Here is a 15,844-nt window from a genome sequence, read left to right on the forward strand (position 1 = left end):
TCTCTCTCCTTTTCTATATTTTCACCATCTGCCTGTCTGTCTCTCTGTCTGTCTCTCTGTCTGTCTCTCTGTCTGTCTCTCTCTCTGTCTGTCTGTCTCTCTGTCTGTCTGTCTGTCTGTCTGTCTGTCTGTCTGTCTGTCTGTCTGTCTGTCTGTCTGTCTGTCTGTCTGTCTGTCTGTCTGTCTGTCTGTCTGTCTGTCTGTCTGTCTGTCTGTCTGTCTGTCTGTCTGTCTGTCTGTCCTTTTATCTATTTTCATCATCTCTCTCTCTCTCTCTCTCTCTCTCTCTCTCTCTCAAATTCAAATTCAAATTCAAGCCGCTCTATTGGCATGAAAAACATTGTGTCAATATTGCCAAAGCAACAATTTATACAATAAACATTGTAATAAAAAAATAAAGAATAACAAATAATAATATAAAATAGTAGTAAATAATAATAATTGTACCTTTATTTAACTAGGAAAGTCAGTTAAGAGCAAATTCTTATTTTCAATGACAGCCTAGGAACAGTGAGTTAACTGCCTGTTCAGAGTTAACTGCCTGTTCAGGGGCAGAACGACAGATTTGTACCTTGTCAGTTCAGGGATTTGATCTTGCAACCGTTCGGTTAGTAGTCCAATGCTCTAACCACTAAGCTACCTGCCGCCAATACCAACAACAACAAAAAATTAACAACAATAAAATGGTAACAGTCAATAGTAGAAATATAATAAATATAAAAATATAAACATGGAAAATGAAACTATAACTAACTTATAACTAAATAACTGTCATCTTCACCATTACATCAGTACTACAACTACCATCATCATTACTACTACTACTACTACTACTACTACTACCACCACCACCACTAAACTGCTATCATTACCATCACCCTACTACCCATACCACTACTATTTGGAATGATAATCACAACAATAATAATAGTAATAACAATAATACTAATAATAACTAAGTTACTGTTTACTATGCAGATGTTATTATTCAGTGTCCCTCAGGCCATGACAGGCAAATACATATTTGGCTGCAAGAGGAGCCATTGCTCCTTCTCCCATGAGTATTTTTTGTTTTTCCTCTAAGTTAAAATTGTGAATAAATGTAGTCATTTCTGTGATTAATGAATCTCTTGGTGAGGAATATTTATCACATTAAAGGAGAAAGTGCATCTCTGTTTCTACCTCCCCTGTTGTTCAGTGACCAAATACACTCTCCTCTTTGGGTAGCCATGTCTTTTTTTGTCTGTCCTTTTTCTGTTGCCAATTGTTGGTCACTCAGCCTGTACTTGGTAAGGATCTGGCTCTGCTTCGTATCTCTGACAGAGTAGAGATAATCAGCAAATTCATATTCTCTGTTTAGAGCCAGATAGCAATTTAGTCGGCTTTGGGATTTTGTTTCGTTTTTCCAATGTTGTATATATGAGTCCTTTGATTGGTTCATGATTTTGTTTATTGGAATTCTTTCTTTTGAAGCAGTGCTGGTGTCGGCTTGGTTGGTTAGGTCCAACACCAGCTGATTGAGAGGGCTCGTTTCTGGGCTCAGTTCTTGGGTTTGAAGTGCTTTAAATTGCAGACTTGAGTTTGGACTTGAATTTAGATGTAGCCAACATGTTTATGATCTTGTCTGTATTTTCATTACCACTGGAAAACGGCCCAATTCTGCCCTACATGCATTAGTTGGTGTATTTCTCTGGACTTGTAGAATTTTACGACAGAATTCTGCATGTAGGGCTTCAATTGGACATTTGTCCCACATTTTAAAGTCCAGTTTATTGAGTGGCCCCCAAACCTCACTTCCATAAAGGGCTATTGGTAGGATTACACTGTCACCCGGACCTCCCGGGTGGCGCAGTGGTCTAGGGCACTGCATCGCAGTGCTAGCTGCGCCACCAGAGTCTCCGGGTTCGCGCCCAGGCTGGGCTGGGTTCGCGCCCAGGCTCTGTCGCAGCCGGCCGCAACCCGGGAGGTCCGTGGGGCGACGCACAATTAGCGACATAGCGTCGTCCGGGTTAGGGAGGGTTTGGCCGGTAGGGATATCCTTGTCTCAGTATGTAAAAATGTAATAAAATGTATGCACTCTACTGTAAGTCGCTCTGGATAAGAGTGTCTGCTAAATGACTAAAATGTAAATGTAAATGTAAATATTTTGGTCCAAATTTTAATTGGGATGTTGATTTTGAATAATTTCATTTTTATTGTGTACAATGCTCTGCAGCCTTTTTCTTTGAGTTCATTCACTGCCATATTAAAGTTTCCCCATGCAGATACGGTCAGACCAAGGTATGAGTCATTTGTAGTCTGTTCAATTATGGTGTTGTTCAGGGTGAATTTATATTTGTGTTTCTGACATCTGGGTTTTTTCTGGAAAATCATGATTTAAATATTTTTTTAATTTACTGCCAGGGCCCAGTTATCAGGCTCCGTAGTGGCGAGGTAGTCTAAGACACTGCATCTCAGAAGAAGAGGTGTACTGCAGTACCTGGTTCAAATTCAGGCTGCATCACATCTGGCCGTGATAGGGATTACCATAGGGCGTTGCACAATTGGCCCACCGTCATCCGTGTTTGGCCGGGGTAGGCCGTCATTGTAAACTAGAATTTATTCTTATCTGACTAGGTAAGTCACCTAGTTAAATAAAGGTTAAAAAAAAATTAAGGCAATATTGCTCTGGAATGTAAAGATTCTGTTAAATACTTGTGGTTGGTGATAGAAGGACTAAATCATCAGCACATAGCAGGTATTTCACCTCTGTGTCAAATAGTGTGATTCCTGAGGCTGGAGAATGGTCCAACATGTCTGCTAATTAATTGATATAAATCTTGAAAAGGTTTAGACTCAAACTACAACCTCGACGTTGTGAAAATAATTATGTTCTTTGGTTTTTGATTTTTATTGCACACTTGTTTTCTGTGAACATACATTTTATTAAGTCATACACCTTACCACCAAGCCCACTTTGGAAAATTTGTAGAATAGCCCTTTGTGCCAAATAGAATGAAATGCTTTTTTAAAGTCAATAAAGCAAGCAAATATTTTGCACTCTTTTTTTTGGTGGATTTGTTTATTAATTAGTGTGTGTAAGGTGTATATATGGTCAGTAGTGCGATGGTTAGCGAGAAAGCCAACTGGACATTTACTTATTGCATTTTTTTCTTGAAGGAAGGTTTGAATTCTTGAATTCAAAATGCTACAGAAAACCTTTCCCAAGTTGCTGTTGACACAAATTCCCCTGTAATTATTGCGGTCTAATTTGTCTCCACTTTTGTGGATAGGGGAGATGAGTCCCTGGTTCCAGATATCAGGAAAGCAGCCAGAAGTTAATACCAAGTTGAACAGTTTAAGCACAGTATTTTGCAACTCAGGTGTGCTGTTTATCAGCATTTCATTTCTGATGTTATCTAGACCACTAGCCTTTTTTATAGATTTTAGCTTTTCATTTAGTTCTTATTGGGTTATTGGGTAATCTAATGGATTTTGGTTGTTGTGGTCTAAGACACTGCAGCTCAGTGCAAGAGGCGTCATTGCAGTACCTGGTTTGAATCCAGGCTGCATCACATCCGGCCGTGATTAGGAGTCCCATAAGACGGCGCTTATTTAGCTGTATTTGCGTTTTCAATTTCATCAAGTGTCTTATTGGTATAATTCAATTTCTTGCATTTCAGTGTATGTTTATACTGTTTCAGAGTTTCTCTCTCTCTATCTCTTTCTCTCTCTCTCTCTCTCTCTCTCTCTCACAGAGACTTTAAAATATTGTATTTTAAACACCCCTTCTCCAGCCTTAAAGAGATTGTATATACAGTAAACCCACTATTTCAAACATTTTTAAGTAATTGTGTTCAAAATGTGTCGGTCTCCTTTAGGACAGTTTTACTGCCTTTAAACCCCACTCAGACACAGTGACGGATCCCCCAAATCTCGTTAGGTAAGAGAGGTAATGTCTGGGGGCTAGGTTGCACCCCTTCTAAACAGCCCCTCTTTGGGGTGCACAGAGGCTTCGCTCCCTGAGTGATGTCTGAACTAACGACCGTTGGCGTTGACCTCTTGAATACAGTATGTACACACACACCATGACCTGGAAGAGATCACTTTGAGACAGATTTACTAAATGGGATAGTTCTGTATGGAAAGAAAGGGGGCGTTTCTAAAAGACACATAGGATACAATATCCTGGAAGATTACACACGGTGTTGTTCAACTGGTATGGGAGTCCTTTTAGCAATAGTTGATGCCTTTACACTGTGGCTTAGTGATGAACAATCACAAATTGCACAAGAATCATTGTATGAATGTATTATTTTTCACTTGAATTATATTGATTTAAATTATTTGATTTCCATTGCTGTCATTGGGACGATTGTCCAGAAAAATTGGTTCTGCATTGTTGCCTCCTCCCTGTAAAATCCTACCGCTGGGTCAACCTCACAGTCATGTTGAGGGTATAAAATCGTCCATTTCAGCACTGCCTCCATACCCCATCATTTCTCCCCTAAGGACGGGAAGCCTCTAAGCACTCACTAGGGTATCATCCAGATTCTCATCCTCCTTCTCGCCCTTAACTGAACCCTCCTCTCCCTCCCTTGACCCCTACTCCTTCTTCTTCTTCTCCTCCTCCCATCCTCCTCTACCTCCTCTCCAACTAAATCCTCTTCTTCCTCCTTGGTATATTCACCCTCTCTGACCCCCTTCCCTCTAAGGATAAATGCCACCCCTTCTAAAACCTCGGGGTGGGTGAGTGAGCGCTGCCTCTTTGCTGATTGGATTAGAGACTGGTCGTTGTGGCGATACGAAATGGGAGGAAGTATAACAGACATCCATTAGACAGACATCAGACTACAGATCATCCCTTTGATCTACGGTATGGGTTACATCATCCTCTATCAACTCCTTCATTATCTCTCTCTCTCCCTCAATTCAATTCCATTTAAAGGACTTTATTGGCATGGGAAAAACATGTTTACATTGCCAAAGCAAGTGAAAGAGATAAACAACAGTGAAATAAACTATAAAATATGTACAATAAACTGACACTCACAAAACTTCCAAAACAATAGATACATTTCAAATGTCATATTATGTCTATATACAGTGTTGTAACAATGTGCAAATAGTTAAAGTACACAAGGGAAAATAAAAACACATAAATATGGGTTGTATTTACAATAATCTCCCTCTCTCTCTCAAAGGCATCTCTCACTCTACCACGAAAATACTTTCACCCTGCCACCTGGCCCATCACTCCACCCTGGACTTGAACAGCCATGACAACCAGGTCAACCTCTACAAGGCAGCAATCCCAACTTTTGCCAGGACCCTGAAGGAAGTCACCCTCAACCGCAGCCCCAGCACCTCACACAACTCACCTGGACTCAATCCCCTGCTTTCATTTCCTCCCCTATATCTGTCTGTTCCCCAGGTTGTTCCCCGCTTCAGCATTATTGTCATCATGTGGTTTTGTTCCCCCTGTTCTGACGCTGTTCCTGTTCTGTCACTTGTTCGTTCATTAAATGTTCAACTCCCTGTACCTGCTTCTCATCTCCAGCGTCGGTTCTTACAGAATGTTATTTGGCCCTAAACAGAGAGTACACAGTGGCAGAATACCTGACCACTGTGACTGGCCCAAAATTAAGGAAAGCTTTCACTATGTACAGACTCAGTGAACATAGCCTTGCTATTGAGAGAGGCCGCCGTAGGCAGACCTGGCTATGTGCACACTGCCCACAAAATTAGGTGGAAACTGAGCTGCACTTCCTAACCTCCTGACAAATGTATGACCATAATAGAGAAACATATTTCCCTCAGATTACACAGACCCACAAAGAATTTGAAAACAATTCAAATTTTGATAAACTCCCATATTATATTGGATGAAATACCACAGTGTGCCATCACAGCAGCAATATTTGTGACCTGTTGCCACAAGAAAACGGCAAAAAGTGAAGAACAAACACCATTGTAAATACATCCCATGTTTATGTGTTTTTATTTTCACTTTTGTACTTTAACTATTTGCACATCGTTATAAGATTGTATATAGCCATAATATGCATTTGAAATGTCTATATTCTTTTGGAACCTTTGTATAATGTTTAATGTCCATTTGCATTGTTTATTTCACTTTTGTTTATTATCAACTTCACTTGCTTTTGCAGTGTTAACATATGTTTCCCATGCCAATAAAGCCCTTAAATTGAATTGAGAGAGAGAGAGAGAGAGAGAGGGAGAGAGAGAGAGAGAGAGAGAGAGAGAGAGAGAGAGAGAGAGAGAGAGAGAGAGAGAGAGAGAGAGAGAGAGAGAGAGAGAGAGAGAGAGAGAGAGAGAGAGAGAGAGAGAGAGAGAGAGAGAGAGAGAGAGAGAGAGAGAGAGAGAGAGAGAGAGAGAGAGAGAGAGAGAGAGAGAGAGAGAGAGAGAGAGAGAGAGAGAGAGAGAGAGAGAGAGAGAGAGAGAGAGAGAGAGAGAGAGAGAGAGAGAGAGAGAGAAGAGGCAGGATGATGGAGGGAGTGAATCAACAAGGAGAGGAAGAAAGAGAGAAAGGAGGTGAAAATGCTGACTGGTGCGTTGGTTGTCTGTACGCCCCGGTTCATTACCGTACAAACAGACGACCAACGCAAACTACAAACAATGCATGCAGGGCAGAATTAGGCCAATATCCACTATTAATACCCGTCCTGTTGGGGGAGGAAGCAGAGAGCTGTGGGTTGGCAGTGCACTACATTGCTGCCTGCCATAAGATGAGTGACAGTGTCTGACAGACCAACCTGCACAAGTTCTCTATGTTTATTGTTATTGTTGAATGTTTGATTATTTTGACCCTTGGTTATTGTTGTTACTGTTGTCCCATTGACCATATTGATTATTATTTTTACTATTAATTATGTTAATATTGTAAATTTCCAAGGTAAGCTTTGGCAATATGTACGTTGTTACGTCATGCCAATAAAGCAAGTTGAATTGAATTGAGAAAGAGAGCGAGAGAGCGAGAGAGAGGCTGGTTACTGGTATAGTGATCTCACAGAGAGGCTGGTTACTGGTATAGTGATCTCCCACAGAGGCTGGTTACTGGTATAGTGATCTCACAGAGAGGCTGGTTACTGGTATAGTGATCTCCCAGAGAGGTTGGTTACTGGTATAGTGATCTCCCAGAGATGCTGGTAACTGGTATAGTGATCTCCCACAGAGGCTGGTTACTGGTATAGTGATCTCACAGAGAGGCTGGTTACTGGTATAGTGATCTCCCACAGAGGCTGGTTACTGGTATAGTGATCTCCCACAGAGGCTGGTTACTGGTATAGTGATCTCCCAGAGAGGCTGGTTACTGGTATAGTGATCTCACAGAGAGGCTGGTTACTGGTATAGTGATCTCCCAGAGAGGCTGGTTACTGGTATAGTGATCTCCCACAGAGGCTGGTTACTGGTATAGTGATCTCCCAGAGAGGCTGGTTACTGGTATAGTGATCTCCCACAGAGGCTGGTTACTGGTATAGTGATCTCCCAGAGAGGCTGGTTACTGGTATAGTGATTTCCTTGATAGACTGATTACTGGTATAGTGATCTGTAGGGTGACATCAGCAGGCGAGGAGGAGGCGTCACACAGAACTAACTTCATCAGTGATAACACCATAGACCACAGGGTCAGGTCACCAGCTCTATAAATACACACACACAATATCCAACTCATCTGTTGCTACATGTTATCTGTACAGAGAGGAGAATAACAGTAGAGGGGAAAAGACAGCAGGAGAGGGGGGGGGGGACAATAAAAGATAGCCAACGAGAGATAATACATATAGAGACGGTTGGATTCAATCCATATCGCAAAAGTTCAGCACCTTAGCACAAATTAAATTTAAAAGTAATTTCCGATTCAGCCGACATATGCAGCGTTTTACCGGCAGTGTCCGTTAGCACAGGAACATTTCCTTTACTTTTCAGTTGAGTTATAATGCAGATCTTTCGCGATACTTCTGGGTTACGGATTGAATCCAGCCCCTGCAGTAGATCGAGAGACTAAAGTAGAGGATTGGAAAGTAAAGGAGGAAAGGCAAATAGTAAGAGAAGGGAACGATTGAAGTCAGAAAAAGAAGTTGATTCTTGCCCTGGCTAAGTGTATGCTGTCCAAACCAGGGACAGGGGTGTATTTCTCCCCAAATTGCTCCATTTCCACAAATGGACTTGTATTGATTAGAAGGAATGCATCTCTTCAGTACAGATGATCTGTTAGTGGCATTCTCCCTCCGCCAGTCTCCACTTAAGGCTAATTACTCAGAAGTCAATACTGTGGTTGGGAGCGGTTAACCTCTGCCTCTCCGATTGGATAGTAGCTTGCAAGTAGAGAGGAGGAGGAGGAGAGAGGGGGAGAGAGAGGGAGAGAGGGAAAGGGAAAGAGAGAGCAATAGAGAGAGAGCAATAGAGAGAGAGAGAGAGAGAGAGAGAGAGAGAGAGAGAGAGAGAGAGAGAGAGAGAGAGAGAGAGAGAGAGAGAGAGAGAGGGAGAGAGGTAGGTAGGAGAGAGATTGACAGAGAGAACTGATAAGAGAGAGAGGAGGACTAGAGGTGTAGATAGAGAAGACTAGAGAAGTAGCTAGTCACATTCAGACGGACTGTAAGTCTGTTTATGTTTACAATGGTATATAGCAATCAAATCTGAGAGAGGAGAGAGACACAGTCAAGGGAACTCACCCCAGCATCAAACATCAGTCAGAGAGAGAGAAACACTACGGAAAAAGAAGGAACAGCACGTCAGAAATCAGCTCAATGTAATTTAAGATTCCATAAACTCTAACCACTTTTGGGAAATTGGAAAACACTAAACAAACAACAACACAAAGTGTTATCTATCCAAAATGGAGATGTATGGGTAAACCACTTCTCCAATCTTTCTGGCTCTATATCAAAGAGCAAACAACAAAAACATATACATGACCAAATACAAATCTTAGAGTCAACTATTAAAGACTACCAGAACACACTGCATTCTCCAATTACATTGAATGAACTACAAGACAAAATACAAACCCTCCAACCGAAAAAGGCCTGTGGTGTTGATGGTATCCTCAATGAAATGATCAAATATTGTCATGACTACACGTGAGGATCCAATGGCTCAGATCAGCTTGGATATGGTTGACAAATAACCAGGCCTCTCTCACCCACAGAAGAGGGGAGGGGGGCTGGGCCGCTTTTTGACACCTCACACCCAGTCGTAAATGTTATGCAGCAGAGACTCTCTCTCTTGCTCTTTAGTATCAACTAAAGGAATGTATGTGTCCACAGACACTTATGCCCGCCCAAAACTCCAAGAAGTGAACACTGGAACAATATTCCTAACATCAGAACATGGGGAATGATGAGAGATGGTCTATGGAAAACTAATGTCTATTTTGTGATGTCATTAAAAAATAATATAATTTTATAACGAAAATACTATAACATGAAAATTATACACACTGTATATGTCAGGTTTTCATCTTATATGTTGTGGTGAAACATGAAAAATTTGGAAAATATTTTTGTTAAGATAAGAATGTGATTTTAGTTTTCTAACGAGATCATACTTTGCACCAGTAAGTAGCCTCGCCCCAAGGGAGCTCAGAGATTGTGTCAGGATAATGGAACACACCTTCTACGTAGAGTGAATAAAGGCTTGGAAAATAAATTAATATCAGACAAGAAAGATGTGAGAACGTGGTCTACACGTTGAAATGGTTAGAACGATGAACCTCAAAACGAGGTGAAGAAGGTAAACTCACCAGACTAGACCCGAACATTGCCAGGCTGCAGCTGTGCGTGTAAAGTGGTTCAAACTCTGACTATCCACACGAGCTAAGAACAAGTCCTAAACAAGGACACCACATGTGACCGGACAACTAAGGAGAAGGACATTGTGACCTCTGGTGGACAATCAGAGCCTTACAAGTGAGCTGAGTGAATACATAGCAAAAAAAAAACTTTCAAGAAGGCTTGGTTTCAACAGAGCTAGATGACAAACGACGGCATTCAAACTCGTAAATACATTTATGACTTCTTACTCCAAACGGATGGTGGTTCGTGTGCAAGGTATATGATTAACCTGTTTGGGATAGGGGGCAGCATTTTCACTTTTGCATGAAATGCATGCCCAGAGTAAACTGCCTGCTACTCTGTCCCAGATGCTAATATATGCATTATTAGTAGTATTGGATAAAAAAACACTCTGAAGTTTCTAAAAACTGTTTGAATGATGTCTGTGAGTATAACAGAACTCATATGGCAGGCAAAAACCAGAGAAAAATCCAACCAGGAAGTGGGAAATCTGAGGTTTGTAGATTTTCAAAGCTTGGCCTACCGAATACACAGTCTATGGGGTTAAGTTTCACTTCCTAAGGCTTCCACTAGATGTCAACCGTCTTTAGAAACTTGTTTCAGGCTTCTGCTATAAAGGAGGGGGGAATGGGAGCTGAATGAGTCATGGGTCTGGCAGAGTGTCTCAGGCTCGTGACGCGCACTCCCAACAGAGTTAGCTCTCGTTCCAGTGCTTTGCTACAGACAATGGAATTCTCCGGTTGGAACATTATTGATGATTTCTGGACGTATTGCTCATGAAGATGGATTACTGGGCTGAACACGCAAACAACTAGTGGCTATTTGGACATAAATGATGGACTTTATGGAACTTTATGGAACAAATCAGTCATTTGTTGTCGAACTGGGATTCCTTGGAGTGCATTCTGATGAAGATCATCAAAGGTAAGTGAATATTTATAATGCTATTTCTGACTTATGTTGACTCCAACATGGCGGATATTTCTTTGGCTGGATCGGGCTCTGAGCGCCGTACTCAGATTATGCTTTTTCCGTAAAGTTTAAAAAAAATCTGACACAGCGGTTGCATTAAGGAGAAGTCTATCTTTAATTCTGCGAATAACACTTGTATCTTTTATCAATGTTTATTATGAGTATTTCTGGGATTTCTGTGGCTATCTGCAAAATCACCGGATGTTTTGGAATCAAAACATTACTGCACATAATGCGCTAATGTAAACTGAGATTTTTGGATATAAATATGCACATTATCGAACAAAACATACATGTATTGTGTAACATGATGTCCTATGAGTGTCATCTAATGAAGATCATCAAAGGTTAGTGATTCATTTTATCTATATTTCTGGTTTTGTGACTCCTATCTTTGGCTGGAAAAATGGCTGGGTGTTTTTTGATTTGGCTCTGAACTAACATCATCATATGTTGTGCTTTCGCTGTAAAGCCTTTTTGAAATCGGACACGATGTATTGGACTTGTTAATGTGTGAAAGTTACATATTTCAAAAAAAAAAATTGAATTTCCCGCGCGGCCATTTCAGCGGAATGTTGTCGAGGGGTTCCGCTAGCGGAACGCCTGCGCTAGAAAGGTTAATGTGAGGACAGTCCTAGAATGTATCCACGATAAGTGTCATTTTTCTCTCTCTCTCTGTTTCCCACTCTCCATCTCTGTGTAATAAGCCGTCAGATTTTGTCAGTCCACTAGGGACCTTTGTCTCATGTAAGTGTGTGTGTGTAATAGATAGTAAATAAATAATTAAACCAATTTGTGTAGTACTGAATAATGAGTAAGGCTGGGGTTTCTGCAGATCCAAGAATGTTACGCCTGTTCAGAATGAGAATTGATATGAGATGAATAATATGTTGACTGTTTTATGGATGATATAGGTAAAGACCTTATAGAGTTTAATTCGGGAGATGGTAACTGTCACGGTTGTCGTAAGAACGGGACCAAGGCGCAGCGGATGTTGAGTTCCACATATTTATTTCAAAGTGAAAATAAACCAAACAAAAGATATCAATAAACGAACAACGGAACATGACTACGTGGTGCACATGCACAAACACAAAATAATATCCCACAAACACAGGTGGGAAAATTAGCTACTTAAATATGATCCCCAATTAGAGACAACGATAACCAGCTGCCTCTAATTGGTACTCATACAAACACCAACATAGAAAAATAAACTAGAACACAACATAGAAATAATAAACTAGAATACCCCCTAGTCACGCCCTGACCTACTACACCATAGAGAAACAATGGCTCTCTATGGTCAGGGCGTGACAGTAACTATCTAAATAACTTCTTCCATGGTGCCCCAAATCCTAATGAGCTCATTGTTAAATTATTAATTTAATTGGGTAACAATTAAACATAGTTAGTGGATTAAATAAATCATCAGCTTAATGAAAGTAAAGTCACGAAAATGTAAGGATCACAAATTCCAATTGGCTTAAACTCTTTAACTGTCAACGGAGTGCGTACTGGGAGCGGAGTCAGGTGCAGGAGAGCAGAGAGTTGTGAACAGGCGCACACTTTATTTAGGCAGGAGAAACCAACAGACGGACGCCACTGCGTCGAAACCTCCAGCCACTGCAAAAGTGCAAACGCGCAAACAGTCACAATAATATTGTATAAACACAATAACATACCTCGTGAAATAAAACACAGAAAACGCATATCAGTAAAGCGCGTCAACATAGACACGTAACACAAAACAATCTCACACAAAGACATGAGGGGGAACAGAGGAATAAATACATGTAGTGTGATTGGGGAATGAAAACCAGGTGTGCAGGGAACAAGACAAAACAAATGGATAAATGAAAAAATGGAGCGGCGATAGCTAGAAATCCGGTGACGTCGACCGCCGAACGCTGCCCGAACAAGGAGAGGGGCCGACTTCGGCGGAAGTCGTGACATTAACGTCATCCTTAGCTTTGGCATATTCCCCAATATTTGGAACCAAGGACTGATCACCCCAATCTACAAAAGTGTAGAGAAATTTGACCCCTATAACTACTGTGGAATACACGTCAACAGCAAACTTGGTAAAATCCTCTGCATTATCATTAACAGCAGACTCATACATTTCCTTAATGAAAACAATGTACTGAGCAAATGTCAAATTGTCTTTTTAACCAATTTACCATATGACAGACCATGTATTCAAACAAACCAAAACAAAGGTAAAGTTTTTCATGCTTTTTGGATTTCAAAAAAGCTTTTGACTCAATTCGGCATGAGGGTCTGCTATACAAATTGATGGAAAGTGGTGTTGGGGAGAAAAACATATGACCATATAAATTCCATGTACACAAACAACAAGTGTGAGGTTAAAATTGGCAAAAAACACACACACTTCTTTCCACAGGGCCGTGGGGTAAGACAGGGATGCAGCTTAAGCCCCACCCTCTTCAACATATAGATCAAGAACTTGACAACGGCACTAGAACAGTCTGCAGCACCCGGCATCACCCTACTAGAATCTGAAGTCAAATGTCTACTGTTTGTTGATGATCTGGTGCTTCTGTCCCCAACCAAGGAGGGCCAACAGCAGCACCTAGATCTTCTGCACAGATTCTGTCAGACCTGGGCCCTGACAGTAAATCTCAGCGAGACCAAAATAATGGTGTTCCAAAAAAGGTCCAGTCGCCAGGACCACAAATTCAAATTCCATCTAGACACCGTTGCCCTAGAGAACACACAAAAAAATATACATACCTCGGCCTAAACATCAGCACCACAGGTAACTTCCACAAAGCTGTGAATGATCTGAGACACAAGGCAAGAAGGGCTTCTATGCCATCAAAAGGAACATAAAATTTAAAATTTGACATACCAATTAGGATCTTGCTAAAAATACTTTAATCAGTTGTAGAACCCATTGCCATTTATGGTTGTGCAGTCTGGGGTCCGCTCACAAACTAAGAATTCACAAAATGGGAAAAACACCAAATTGACACTGCCTGCAGTATTCTGCAAAAAGATCCTCTGTGTACAACGTAAAACACCAAATGATGCATGCAGAGCAGAATTAGGCCAAGACCCGCTTGTTATCAAAATCCAGAAAAGAGCTGTTAAATTCTACAACCACCTAAAAGGAAGCCATCATCTACATAGAGATGAACCTGGAGAAGAGTCCCCTAAGCAAGCTGGTCCTGGGGCTCTGTTCACAAACACAAACAGACCCCACAGATTTGATAGGGAAGCTGAGTGTTCAAATATACTGTTTAGGTTCTACTGCCAAGTTTACACCTTCACTATTACAGTGGAACGTTTTGTACAGGAAGTTCTCTCTCCCTCTCTAATTTGTGCTGAGCTGGCTCTTTAAATATGAGCAAGTCTCTATGGTCGTTGCTGTAGGAGAATGATGGGGCGGCTTTGGGCGGTGCTCAAATGAAAAGGACATTTCCCTGTGGGCCCCTATCAGCTCCCTGCGGCTGTAACGGCTCCCTCGGGATCACATTAATACAATTTCATAGAGTCATAAAAAACTCCTGACCGCTTTTAGTAGCACAACCACAGGTACTGAGAGGATAATCTATGGTGGTATTTCACTGAGGTGAGCCACAAAGTTTACACCATACATGGAGACAGATGGACTGACACATCAATCAAGTGTGATGGCTGGGGATTGTCAGTTCAAAGCATTGATCAAAACCTTGTAGAGCTAAGATGAACGCCTTTCCATATCAATCACTTCATGTCTTGTGATGTTTTACCCCGTTTATAAACCACACAAAAAAAGCACACATGAATTAACATACCATAAATACCTGCAACTGTGATTGGATTCAGCAGTTTTGCAGAGCTAATCTCAAGCCATGTCGTCAAGGAGTACTTAACCTTTGACCTCTGATCATTGAACAGGTGCTCATGCTCTTAGATGTATAGGCAACGTACACTGAGTCTACAAAACATTAAGAACAGCTTGAAATGCTTACTTACGAGCCCTTTCCCAACAATAATAAAGTTCAAAAGTAAGAAAAAAATAAAATATATGGTAACACAATTAAATAACAATAACGAGACTATATTCAAGGAGTTCCGGTACTGAGTCAATGTGCAGGGGTACGAGGTAGTAACGAGGCTATATAGAAGGAGTACCGGTACTGAGTCAATGTGCAGGGGTACGAGGTAGTAACGAGGCTACATAGAAGGAGTACCAGTACTGAGTCAATGTGCAGGGGTACCAGGTAGTAACGAGGCTACATAGAAGGAGTACCAGTACTGAGTCAATGTGCAGGGGTACCAGGTAGTAACGAGGCTATATAGAAGGAGTACCAGTACTGAGTCAATGTGCAGGGGTACCAGATAGTAACGAGGCTATATAGAAGGAGTACCAGTACTGAGTCAATGTGCAGGGGTACCAGATAGTAACGAGGCTACATAGAAGGAGTACCAGTACTGAGTCAATGTGCAGGGGTACCAGGTAGTAACGAGGCTATATAGAAGGAGTACCGGTACTGAGTCAATGTGCAGGTGTACGAGGTAGTAACGAGGCTACATAGAAGGAGTACCAGTACTGAGTCAATGTGCAGGGGTACCAGATAGTAACGAGGCTACATAGAAGGAGTACCAGTACTGAGTCAATGTGCAGGGGTACGAGGTAGTAACGAGGCTATATAGAAGGAGTACCGGTACTGAGTCAATGTGCAGGAGTACCAGGTAGTAACGAGGCTATATAGAAGGAGTACCAGTACTGAGTCAATGTGCAGGGGTACCAGGTAGTAACGAGGCTATATAGAAGGAGTACCGGTACTGAGTCAATGTGCAGGGGTACCAGGTAGTAACGAGGCTATATAGAAGGAGTACCGGTACTGAGTCAATGTGCAGGGGTACCAGGTAGTAACGAGGCTACATAGAAGGAGTACCAGTACTGAGTCAATGTGCAGGGGTACGAGGTAGTAACGAGGCTATATAGAAGGAGTACCAGTACTGAGTCAATGTGCAGGAGTACGAGGTAGTTGAAGTAATTGAGGTAATATGTACATGTAGGTAGAGGTAAAGTGACCAGTCAATCAGGATAGATAATAAAC

Source organism: Salvelinus alpinus, chromosome 10 (genome assembly GCF_045679555.1).
Source record: "Salvelinus alpinus chromosome 10, SLU_Salpinus.1, whole genome shotgun sequence".
Classification (NCBI taxonomy): Eukaryota; Metazoa; Chordata; class Actinopteri; order Salmoniformes; family Salmonidae; genus Salvelinus; species Salvelinus alpinus.